The sequence below is a fragment of the Neodiprion fabricii genome, chromosome 3 (genome assembly GCF_021155785.1).
Source record: "Neodiprion fabricii isolate iyNeoFabr1 chromosome 3, iyNeoFabr1.1, whole genome shotgun sequence".
NCBI classification, from domain to species: domain Eukaryota; kingdom Metazoa; phylum Arthropoda; class Insecta; order Hymenoptera; family Diprionidae; genus Neodiprion; species Neodiprion fabricii.
In genome coordinates this window covers 29,041,565-29,054,818 of record NC_060241.1, presented here as the reverse complement: position 1 = coordinate 29,054,818, position 13,254 = coordinate 29,041,565, and the positions used below count along the sequence as shown (strand labels likewise).

General features: G+C 39.4%; 1 long non-coding RNA gene across 1 annotated transcript; it reads left to right on the top strand.

Annotated features, from left to right (window-relative positions):
- The first annotated feature begins 5,449 nt into the window (after positions 1 to 5,449).
- On the top strand, positions 5,450 to 6,541 carry LOC124177358. The gene is made up of 3 exons (XR_006869594.1): positions 5,450 to 5,506; positions 5,703 to 5,965; positions 6,490 to 6,541. It is a non-coding gene; the product is annotated as an uncharacterized LOC124177358 (long non-coding RNA).
- The last annotated feature ends 6,713 nt before the right edge of the window (positions 6,542 to 13,254 follow it).

The window sequence follows — 13,254 nt, the reverse complement described above, 5'->3', positions numbered from 1 at the left end:
CAACGAAATGTGCAATATGTTGAAACAATAATTTGTTTCACAAGACAAGTTTTAATATTCATTCAGGAAAATTATTTTGTTCATCAGATTATATACCTACTTCAAATAAAAAAAAAACCTTCTAAGTTAATGCGGATATGTTTGAGTGGAGCCAAGAAAAAGTTCTCGAGTTGCTATATGTACCATACTCGTATTTAATTCAATTTATTGGCTGATAGAATGAAATATAACTTTTCTCAGTTTTAAACAATCACGAGTAGTTGAAATTGATTTCAAGACCTTTCGATACCATTTGATACGAGCTTGCAACAAATGAATCATTGTTTCTACGAAATGAACAGTATTTTACTGAAATTAAATTTTGGCTGATTCGATAGTCTTCTTATTCTTTGATGAACATGTTTCATGTTTTTAAACCGAAACGATAATTCATTCGAAATACTGCCAATTTCGGTCCCTAGACGCAAGCTTTCCCGTTTGAAAAGCAGCTTCAAAGATGTTTATATAACCGAATCCTTCGCATTGCGAAAATCTAGATTCATACGAATCTGCCAAATAAATATATATAATGCGATATGCTGGGTTATGGTTTTGAAACCAAAATGTTTTCCAAAAACTATTTCGGAGTGACGCTACTATACGTTACATTTATACATTACATTTACGTTCGCAGAACTGGGATAATAGACAAATATTAAAGGAGTCATTGAATTATTTAAATACATTTTTAATTCACATACGGGGTTAGTGGAAGATTTTAATTTTTTCTGTACAATTGCCATATCTTCTTTGATCCGAAGAGAATGTCCTATTTTTGAAACCGAATATTCGAGTCAAGGGATAATTTGTTTTACATGAAAAGTGCAGCGCTTGGATAAAAATATCAAACCAGAAGAGCAACTCACAATCAGTGATTTATGTTGCTCAATCTCTATTTAATTTATTTAAAATATTTTTTATTGGACCTAAATACGTATTTCTTAAATTAAAAACTAGATAAATTGTCGCTTTAAATAAATGTGCTCTCAGTGCACTGATTTTTTGGATCAATTAATACTTATTAAATCGAATAACTTTTTTTTCTCAGTGTAGCCAAACCACTCGAGTCTGCTGTGAAAGTGAGCTTGTTAATCAGGATACGTACAGTTTCTCTCTAAGTAAACTTACTGTATGCTTTTTACTTTTAAGTGCACACGATAGGACTTCAGACTCGACGCACCTCGGTACTTTTTTGATCTTCGGTAGTTACATATTCATGGCGTATAAAACCTAATTAAACGCCCCTTGAATCATCAGTGCAAAGTAATCAAGAACTCGTGAACTAATTAGCAAGTCCCATCTAATCACCCGAGTGTAGCATACTCATGTCCTCCGCGTATATATTATATGTATAGGTATGACTTTTACTTTCAGCATTCATCGTACCATGGTGTACTTCATTATTTACGCATAAAAATTACCGAACGAACGAAAATTGCTCGAATGGGTTCCTCAAACATTCTAGTACTTTAAAGCTTCTATAATTGATATTTCTAGGCAAAATTTCTACACGCTCAATTTAAACGGTTCGATGTGTAGATCTGCCCACGCTTGATAGCGTAATTTAATGATTTTTTTAAACTCTCCTCTACGAAGAGCTGAAGCGAAATAGCGCTGCACTCGAAAGTGTGTCCTCTATAATTCTCATAGCTCGTAGCTCCGTAGATCTGAATTATCATGATGTAATACTTCGTACTAATAATGTTTAAAAAAATTTGACCTAGGCTAAATAGAAATTGACACGAAATTTAGTCTAATTTCAAATTACCGTTCTTTCCTAACATATATTTTTACGACTCGCAGGACTGATTGCTCAGCTGCACCTACGTTCCGTTGCAGTGTTTCTCTAGTCTACTGTCTCTAGGACGTTCTGCCAACGGCAAATGGCCAGGGGATAGCTCCTGCGCCTAGACAAGAATACCAGGGGAGCATAGCGGCACTTTAGTGATTTCAGGTTGGATAATCGTTTCTAGAGACACGGAGAGCTGGCTGATCTCGGCTCCAGTCACCGACCTAGGAAAACCGGTTTAGCCGCGATGCTGCCGAGGCGGCAAGTTCACTATTAGGGAACTAGGAAACCCAGTCGCTGTTTCGCTCCGATGCTCGATGGTCGGGTGAAAGGTAGTTCCACAGTTTGTATTTTGCGAATGATTAACACTTGCGCAGTGGGGCCGCGTTCTTTCCATATCTTCGTCTAGAAATCTTTGACTTATAAATTCTATCTGTACATTTCATGCTCGAATCGGACTGGATCAAGACATCCGATAGCACATTTATTTATACCTATTTTTTCAATTACATTTATGCATATATTTTACAAAATCACACAAAATACTGAACGGATTTGGCACCTCTGACCTTACGTTAATTGTAAGAAGTTGCAGATTTGGATTGCTATTAGCTTATAAAATCCAATGAGTACATGAGACGGAATTGTAAAGTCATTAGTAATGTTATTGCAACGATGAACTTTTGGGAAAATCGTTATTTCACAACTTTAACATTGTGTGAAATTCAAGAAATCGTAATAAAGCAAACCATACCTATATTTCGAAAACTTGAATCATTTGAAGTCATTCTAAAATTGCAAAGCTGCCATTTTTTCTCCAGCCGTTTGTTACGTTAACGCTGCCACAACTTCATTCTCGTATGACTAGAATGATCGTAACAGCTGGGACGTGAATTGTTGTATGAATATTCAGTATTTAACATTTGGGTACCGGCATAAAAGGTGTGTTGACCTGATCTGATAGCGATCAGAAATTTCTATTGTTTGCCATGTCTTAGTGCGGCAATGTAGGAGAGGTGACGAAACCTCGGACTCCCAGTCGCAACTAGGGCATTGTCAATGGTATGACATAACGCGGTTATTGTATCGTAATTTCGTAATCGTTAGCGGCTAGTGAAAATCGCTAAAAGATAGGAATGTGAAACTCGAAAAAAAAGAAATTGCGCATTGATTTTCGCTGTAAAAATTTGTATCAGCTCGATCGATGAATAACAATAAGATGATTCGCGTGCACGAACGGTGATAACAAACCGAACGAGTTTATACTTGAGTGAAAACACACAAGTTCAATTTAAATGGTGTGACGCGACGCATTAATCATACGAGTGGCACGGAGCACCGACTGGAACCTCCCAACAAACGGTAAGTAATTTAATGGTATTGATTATCACACTTGTCACAATCCTGTTTCTTCAAATTTTTGAATTGAGTATACGTATTTCTAGTGAAACTCTATTTGTTTTTACTTGCTTATTCGTTTCAATTCTTGGTTAAGAATAGGTTATTACAATTCCAAATCCGATTAGTTCTATGTATGGAAATGAATTTTTTTATAAGAATATGAATCAATGGACACCATCTTTTTTTCTCTCCAAAGAATTTTCTTTTTTCAATACGAAAGAATAACCGATGAATTAATACGACGTTTCGGATTTCTTTATGTTATGTGCAATTCGAACCAATTATTAGAGTGAGTCAACTAATCGATGAATTCGTTTTCATTCGGGGTGCATCTGAGTATAAATTTATATGAATTACCGGACAAAGACACCGTATTGGATCGAATTCAAGAATCTCAATCCCTTTCAATTCTTTCCGATTGTTGAGCCAGTAATTAAAACCCACTATTTGCTAGTCCAGATGGTTAATTCTGATTCTGAACAACTTTTATCGTTGGTCATTGTAATTTCGATTCGGACAGAAGCAGGAAATGGTAAGTTAAAACGACAATAACGGAATATGATGAGTTACGTTGTTTAGCAAGAGAAAAACGAATATTGTCGTGTGACATGGTTAGTGTTTTAACCTGCATAAAGTCAGTTCAAACCAGTTTTCCTTATTTGATTTCAAATATATCTGTTTATTTCAAGCACTGCGTTTTACTTTTCATCACTTACGGTAATATGTATAAGAAAAATATTGATTTCTGGACTTTGACACAGTTTATTATACAAAGTTTACAGAAAATTTCATACAAATTGCTATACAACGTATAAAATAATGCAGTAGAATATAATTTCATAAAAAAACAGGGGAAGCGTATGTTTGATGAAGAAAAGAGAATATTAACGACAAGAGATTTTGATCTTACTTAATGATACTTTCAGTAATTATTGATTTGCAGAGTGATAAGCATTATCGCGAGAAATATTATTTTTACGGTCTAATTGTTGAATAAAAATAATTACTTTTCTAGATGACTGATATTTTTTCACTACCTTCGCTAACGGTAAATATGACGTGCTTACGGGGGAAGTTCATTCGATTATTCGTTTAGTTGGAGGTAACACATTGAAATAGAATATCAAACGATTGATTTGTATTATACGAGACGAATGCCGTTGGGTTGTTTGTAACTAGGCGCCCAATCTGTTTGACTAATTACTTGTCAGGACCGTTACCTGAAGAAGATAGAGAGTTGCCCCACTGGACTTTGGTGTGACAACCAAAAATGGTCGTGCGCTTGCGCCCCCTGAGATGTTCCAATGGTAGAGTTGAAAACTTATTGCAGAACATTAGAGAGTTGCCGATTTCGACATGATGCTGGCTACATTCACCTTCCGAGTAACGCAGTCTTCGCAATGGTAAGCTCAAGCCAGTACTTAGCCTGTGTGTATTTACCGACTTGTCGGCGATACAAGAAATTAATGATGAAAATGATTTTCTTTGAAAATTCGTAGCAAAACAGTAATTTATTTAAAGTATACAGTATAAGGGCACCCGAGAGAAGAATGTATACATAGATCGTGAATAATAATAGATCAGATGTAATAATAATGCTGAGACCAAATAGTATATATGTATATGCGGTCCATGTACGATATTAATACATGTGATCCATTTGCGATCAATACGTGATGCATCCTCTAAATTTTATAATTTTCCAGGAGGCAAACTAGATTATCTACACTAATCGGCTATGATATGAAAATAGCAGAATTACAGATTTCGAAATAGGATTCTATTCGACACGCGCTCGATATATTCCATAACATTAATATTCATAATTATTACAACTTTTCATTTGATGTCTCGATCTTGAATTTTCGTGGGCATAGAATCGAAACGCTGTTTTAGCGAGTCGCAAGTGAAGTATCTACGTTGTGTAGAGAAGCAGTCATTGTTTTTCGAAAAGTGTTCGTATGGGAAAAAATTCAGAGTAACTGCATCACGGATGCGCTAATTTTGATCGAGATGAAACGGATGTTCCTTATATGAGACAGTATTTAACGCGGTGTCCTGGTTTAAAGTCCTAAAAAGGTGATTGTCGGCGATTTATTATTATTTTTTTTTTCTTTGAAGCGGAGAGATAGAACGAAGCTTCTTGAAACTTCAAGTGTATTTTAACACACATATGAGAGGTACCAGCTAAAATTGTTTGCATCCAACTGTTGCAGAACGGACGCTGACCATCGAAGGGCGTAGCCGCTTGAGTCTGGAATCGGCAAGAGAGATAAGGTGCGTACTTCTTGTCTGAAATGTAAGAACTAAAATCATTATACATCATGTCATATCATCATACATCATACATCATACATCATCATATCATATATTATCATCATACATAGTATTAAAGTTCGAAACCAAAGTTTGGATGTTCAGAAAGTGACGTCACTCAAATTTTTTTTTCTTTTGTCGTCATCGATCTATATAGACGAAAATCAACTAGCCGATTTCCTCAGTACGGAAACAACCGCGCAGTAGAATGGACGTATGAGAACCGCGCTCCGCAGATTTTGAGTACCGGGATCTCTACCTCCTGGACCCTGCGCTTCGGGGCCACTTTCTGGTGCAACTTGAGTTCCAGGACAAGCGCTCCGTAGTTTTTACGCTCCAGGTACGCTACCGGGTGAAACTAGACGTTCATTCAACTCGAATCTGAGACCAAAAACTTTTGACTCCAAGATCGAAGAAAAAGTAAGGCTAACTTCCTGCTTCCCACGTTTCTATGTTCCTGCTTTCATCGCTTTATTCTGCTTTTTTTGTGTTTTTTTTTTTTCTTTCCTTTTTCTCTTTTTTTCTGACATTGTCTTCGCCGTCTATGTGTCTTCTAATTCTCTGTTCTGATTTTTTGTATTCCTAGATCTTAAATAGAAATCTAGAACTAGGCTAAGGTTTTGGACTCAAGACTTTGTTTATTTTTAAGTTTGTAATAATCGTTCCTGATATTGTCATGGGAAAAATGAATGAATAAACCATTGAACCATTACACCCCTTTGTATTTTTGGCAAAAACTTCTGGGATTTTGAAAAGTGCCAGAATAAATTGGTTTATGCACTATTCCGACGTAATTTTGCGGGAGAAATCGATTGTGCGCAGTTCCAATTCGCTGCGATCAACGCATCGAAAGTTACAGCCAAAAACAACACCTGTGATTATATGAATCCTTACGTAATGATTTTGATGTGTTCTTATACTGAAAATATTTATTGCTACTCCAGGTACAACCCGAGGTGGTTGTCGGTGGTTGTTCGAGGTGGTTGGCGATTGTTGGAGGTGGTCGGAGGTGGACGAGGAGGAGGACGAACTGAACTGAGTCTCAAAGCCCTGTTGACATAAAAGCAGCTATTCGATAGAAATTATAGTTTATAGTTTACACAGCCCATTGCATGATATTTCATTATAAATACATACGTTTCAATGTATTTAGGAATAATTTATCAAATATACAGAGGTCATGTGCAAATAATAAATGGATTGATTCGACCGCAGTTTGATGTATTCATTGGAGCTTTAACAATAAATTTAAGCTTTGTTACTTCTTTTATTTTATTATGGATAATCAAAAACATTTCCGACTATTCGTGCTGTGGAAGCATGGGGATTAAACCAAATGTAGCAGAAGATTAGAAACAGTGTATGTAGAGTACGGGTATTTTTCTAATAATGCAAATAGAATAGAATACCACGCCTTGCGAATTAGCTTTCCAGACAGAGATGAACGATGAATTTTAAGGACTGCATTATCGTCGTTGAATACTTTATGGCTCATGGGAAAAGAAAATCTGTGACGATAAAATTGATGCACCGAATCATCGTCGACTTTAACTTTTGAAATGTCCTACCATTTTCGAACAGCTCCTACCTCCCCCTGCCACCTCCGACCATCAATGGCCACTTTCGACCACCCCCTATCACCTTCTGCCAGCGCCGACCACCTCCTACCATTTCCGAACACCTCCAACCATCCTATTGACCTATATTACTAGATTAGCTGTGATATGAAAAGAGAAGAATTATTCATTTCGAAATGGGATTCTATTCGACGCGCGCTCGATGTATTCCATAACATTAGTATTCATAATTATTCCAACAACTTTTCATTTGCTCTCTCGATCTTGAATTTTCGTAGGCATAGAATCGAAACGTTGTTTTAGCTGGTCGCAAGTGAAGTATCTGCGTTGGGTAGAGGAGCAGAATTGTTTTTCGAAAAGTATTCGGATGGAAAAAAATTCAGAGTAACTGCAATACATAACGGATGCGCTAATTCTGAACGAGATGAAATGGATGCTTTGTATATGAGACAGTATTTAACGCTGCGTAGTGATTTAAAGACCTAGAAAGGTGATAGGGAGAGAAAGAACGAAGCTGCTTAAAACTTAAAGTGTATTTTAACACACATTTGAAGGATACGAGCGAAATTTTTCATCATCCAACTGTCGCAGAACGGCAGCGTTATTAGCCGACCCGTTCATTGAAGAATATATCTTCAGTCAACGGCTGACCATCGAAGGGCCTGGCCGCTTAAGTCTGAAATCGGCAGGAGAGATAAAGTGCGTATTTCTTGTATGAAATGTGAAAGCTAAAATCATTATACATCATATCATATCATCATACATCATACATCATACATCATACATCGTACATCATACATCATCATACATAGTATCAAAGTTCGAAACCATAGTTTGGATGTCGGATTTTCAGAAAGTGACGTCACCAATTCAAAATCAGCCAGCCGAATTCCTCAGTCGGGAAACAACCGCGCAGTAGAGCGGACGGATCAGAGTCGCGCTCCGCAAATTTCGAGTACTGGGTTCTCAACCTCCCGGATCCTCCGCTTCGGGTCCGCTACGCGGTGAAACTCGACTTCCAGGATAAGCGCTCCGTGGTTCGTCGTTCATGTTTACAATAAATTATTTCAATTCGTTTTTCGCGCAACCCCCAATTCGGTAGCTGTCAGTCCGCTGATAAAATTTCTCGACTTCCAGGATAAGCGCTCCGTGGTTCGTCGTTCATGTTTACAATAAATTATTTCAATTCGTTTTTCGCGCAACCCCCAATTCGGTAGCTGTCAGTCCGCTGATAAAATTTCTCGACTTCCAGGATAAGCGCTCCGTGGTTCCTGGTTCATGTTTGCAATAAATTATTTCAATTCGTTTTTCGCGCAACCCCAAATTCGGTAGCTGTCAGTCCGCTGATAAAATTTCTCGACTTCCAGGATAAGCGCTCCGTGGTTCCTGGTTCATGTTTGCAATAAATTATTTCAATTCGTTTTTCGCGCAACCCCAAATTCGGTAGCTGTCAGTCCGCTGATAAAATTTCTCGACTTCCAGGATAAGCGCTCCGTGGTTCCTGGTTCATGTTTGCAATAAATTATTTCAATTCGTTTTTCGCGCAACCCCAAATTCGGTAGCTGTCAGTCCGCTGATAAAATTTCTCGACTTCCAGGATAAGCGCTCCGTGGTTCCTGGTTCATGTTTGCAATAAATTATTTCAATTCGTTTTTCGCGCAACCCCAAATTCGGTAGCTGTCAGTCCGCTGATAAAATTTCTCGACTTCCAGGATAAGCGCTCCGTGGTTCCTGGTTCATGTTTGCAATAAATTATTTCAATTCGTTTTTCGCGCAACCCCAAATTCGGTAGCTGTCAGTCCGCTGATAAAATTTCTCGACTTCCAGGATAAGCGCTCCGTGGTTCGTCGTTCATGTTTGCAATAAATTATTTCAATTCGTTTTTCGCGCAACCCCCAATTCGGTAGCTGTCAGTCCGCTGATAAAATTTCTCGACTTCCAGGATAAGCGCTCCGTGGTTCGTCGTTCATGTTTACAATAAATTATTTCAATTCGTTTTTCGCGCAACCCCAAATTCGGTAGCTGTCAGTCCTCTAATGAAATTTCTCGACTTCCAGGATAAGCGCTCCGTGGTTCCTGGTTCATGTTTGCAATAAATTATTTCAATTCGTTTTTCGCGCAACCCCAAATTCGGTAGCTGTCAGTCCGCTGATAAAATTTCTCGACTTCCAGGATAAGCGCTCCGTGGTTCGTCGTTCATGTTTGCAATAAATTATTTCAATTCGTTTTTCGCGCAACCCCCAATTCGGTAGCTGTCAGTCCGCTGATAAAATTTCTCGACTTCCAGGATAAGCGCTCCGTGGTTCGTCGTTCATGTTTACAATAAATTATTTCAATTCGTTTTTCGCGCAACCCCAAATTCGGTAGCTGTCAGTCCTCTAATGAAATTTCTCGACTTCCAGGATAAGCGCTCCGTGGTTCCTGGTTCATGTTTGCAATAAATTATTTCAATTCGTTTTTCGCGCAACCCCAAATTCGGTAGCTGTCAGTCCGCTGATAAAATTTCTCGACTTCCAGGATAAGCGCTCCGTGGTTCGTCGTTCATGTTTACAATAAATTATTTCAATTCGTTTTTCGCGCAACCCCAAATTCGGTAGCTGTCAGTCCTCTAATGAAATTTCTCGACTTCCAGGATAAGCGCTCCGTGGTTCCTGGTTCATGTTTGCAATAAATTATTTCAATTCGTTTTTCGCGCAACCCCAAATTCGGTAGCTGTCAGTCCGCTGATAAAATTTCTCGACTTCCAGGATAAGCGCTCCGTGGTTCCTGGTTCATGTTTGCAATAAATTATTTCAATTCGTTTTTCGCGCAACCCCAAATTCGGTAGCTGTCAGTCCGCTGATAAAATTTCTCGACTTCCAGGATAAGCGCTCCGTGGTTCCTGGTTCATGTTTGCAATAAATTATTTCAATTCGTTTTTCGCGCAACCCCAAATTCGGTAGCTGTCAGTCCGCTGATAAAATTTCTCGACTTCCAGGATAAGCGCTCCGTGGTTCCTGGTTCATGTTTGCAATAAATTATTTCAATTCGTTTTTCGCGCAACCCCAAATTCGGTAGCTGTCAGTCCGCTGATAAAATTTCTCGACTTCCAGGATAAGCGCTCCGTGGTTCCTGGTTCATGTTTGCAATAAATTATTTCAATTCGTTTTTCGCGCAACCCCAAATTCGGTAGCTGTCAGTCCGCTGATAAAATTTCTCGACTTCCAGGATAAGCGCTCCGTGGTTCGTCGTTCATGTTTGCAATAAATTATTTCAATTCGTTTTTCGCACAACCCCAAATTCGGTAGCTGTCAGTCCTCTAATGAAATTTCTCGACTTCCAGGATAAGCGCTCCGTGGTTCGTCGTTCATGTTTACAATAAATTATTTCAATTCGTTTTTCGCACAACCCCAAATTCGGTAGCTGTCAGTCCTCTAATGAAATTTCTCGACTTCCAGGATAAGCGCTCCGTGGTTCCTGGTTCATGTTTGCAATAAATTATTTCAATTCGTTTTTCGCGCAACCCCGAATTCGGTAGCTGTCAGTCCGCTGATAAAATTTCTCGACTTCCAGGATAAGCGCTCCGTGGTTCGTCGTTCATGTTTACAATAAATTATTTCAATTCGTTTTTCGCGCAACCCCAAATTCAGTAGCTGTCGGTGCGCTGATAAAATTTCTGTAACTTTACAATCTTCTCATAATCTTTTTGGTAAAATATGTCGATAAAAAAATTATATCAAACCTTACACATTATTTTTGATTTGTTCTCACGCTGAAAATATTTATTAGTATTCGAGGCATAACTCGAGGTGGTTGAAGGTGGTCGGAGGTGGACAAGGAGGAGGATGAGGAGGACGAGGATTTGTGCTGGGTGAGTAAAACACTTTTATAATATTTGATGGCAATTGTAATTATATTTCATCTGAAATATTACAAACTTGTCACGTTTACAATAAATTAATTCAATTCATTTTTCGTGCAAGCACATATTCAGTAGCTATGAATAATCTTATACAATTTATTATATCATTAATTAATGAATTGATATTCTTATGATATTTAATGGCAATTGTAATTATATTTCATCTGAAATATTACAAACTTGTCACGTTTACAATAAATTATTTCAATTCATTTTTCGTGCAAGCACATATTCAGTAGCTATGAATAATCTTATACAATTTATTACATTATTAATTAATTGATTAATTACATTAATCTTTACACAATATTTTTGATGTGTTCCTATACTAAAAATATTCATTACTATTCCAGGTATTACCCGAGGTGGCCGGAGGTGAACGAGGAGGAGGACGAGGTGGACGAGGAGGAGGACGAGGTGGACGAGGAGTCAGCGGGGTGGGTCGTGGGAGAGGACCTCTCCTCTCCTCAGAGGAGGGGAGGGGGAGGGGCAGGGAAGGGGAGAGGTGGGCGGGAAGGGGGAAGGGTTGGGAAGGGATGGGAAGGGTAGGGTGGCCGGGCGGGTGGGAGGGAGGGAGGGAGGGAGGGAGGGAGGGAGGGCGGGCGGGAGGGAGGGAGGGCGGGATGGAGGGAGAGAGTGGAGGACGGATGTCGATGCGAGCCCGTTAGAGTTGACAGAGCAGTACACCCCCCCCCTCCCGCGCCTGCCCTCCCTCCCGCCCTCCCTCCCTCCCTCCCGCCCACCCTCCCCCCTCCCCCTCCCCCCTCCCGCCCCGCCCCGCCACCCTACCCTTCCCCTCCCTTCCCAACCCTTCCCCCTTCCCGCCCACCTCTCCCCATTCCCTGCCCCTCCCCCTCCCCTCCTCTGAGGAGAGGAGAGGTCCTCTCCCACGACCCACCCCGCTGACTCCTCGTCCACCTCGTCCTCCTCCTCGTCCACCTCGTCCTCCTCCTCGTCCACGTCCGGCCACCTCGGGTAATACCTGGAATAGTAATGAATATTTTTAGTATAGGAACACGTCAAAAATATTGTGTAAAGATTAATGTAATTAATCAATTAATTAATAATGTTATAAATTGTATAAGATTATTCATAGCTACTGAATATGTGCTTGCACGAAAAATGAATTGAAATAATTTATTGTAAACGTGACAAGTTTGTAATATTTCAGATGAAATATAATTACAATCGCCATCAAATATTATAAAAGTGTTTTACTCACCCAGCACAAATCCTTGTCCTCCTCGTCCTCCCCCTCGTCCACCTCCGACCACCTTCAACCACCTCGAGTTATGCCTCGAATACTAATAAATATTTTCAGCGTGAGAACAAATCCAAAATAATGTGTGAGGTTTGATATAATTTTTTTATCGACATATTTTACCAAAAAGACTATGAGAAGATTGTAAAGTTATAGAAATTTTATTAGCGCACCGACAGCTACTGAATTCGGGGTTGCGCGAAAAACGAATTGAAATAATTTATTGCAAACATGAACGAGGAACCACGGAGCGCTTATCCTGGAAGTCGAGAAATTTCATTAGAGGACTGACAGCTACCGAATTTGGGGTTGCGCGAAAAACGAATTGAAATAATTTATTGCAAACATGAACCAGGAACCACGGAGCGCTTATCCTGGAAGTCGAGAAATTTCATTAGAGGACTGACAGCTACCGAATTTGGGGTTGCGCGAAAAACGAATTGAAATAATTTATTGCAAACATGAACCAGGAACCACGGAGCGCTTATCCTGGAAGTCGAGAAATTTTATCAGCGGACTGACAGCTACCGAATTTGGGGTTGCGCGAAAAACGAATTGAAATAATTTATTGCAAACATGAACCAGGAACCACGGAGCGCTTATCCTGGAAGTCGAGAAATTTTATCAGCGGACTGACAGCTACCGAATTTGGGGTTGCGCGAAAAACGAATTGAAATAATTTATTGCAAACATGAACCAGGAACCACGGAGCGCTTATCCTGGAAGTCGAGAAATTTCATTAGAGGACTGACAGCTACCGAATTTGGGGTTGCGCGAAAAACGAATTGAAATAATTTATTGTAAACATGAACGACGAACCACGGAGCGCTTATCCTGGAAGTCGAGAAATTTTATCAGCGGACTGACAGCTACCGAATTTGGGGTTGCGCGAAAAACGAATTGAAATAATTTATTGCAAACATGAACCAGGAACCACGGAGCGCTTATCCTGGAAGTCGAGAAATTTCAT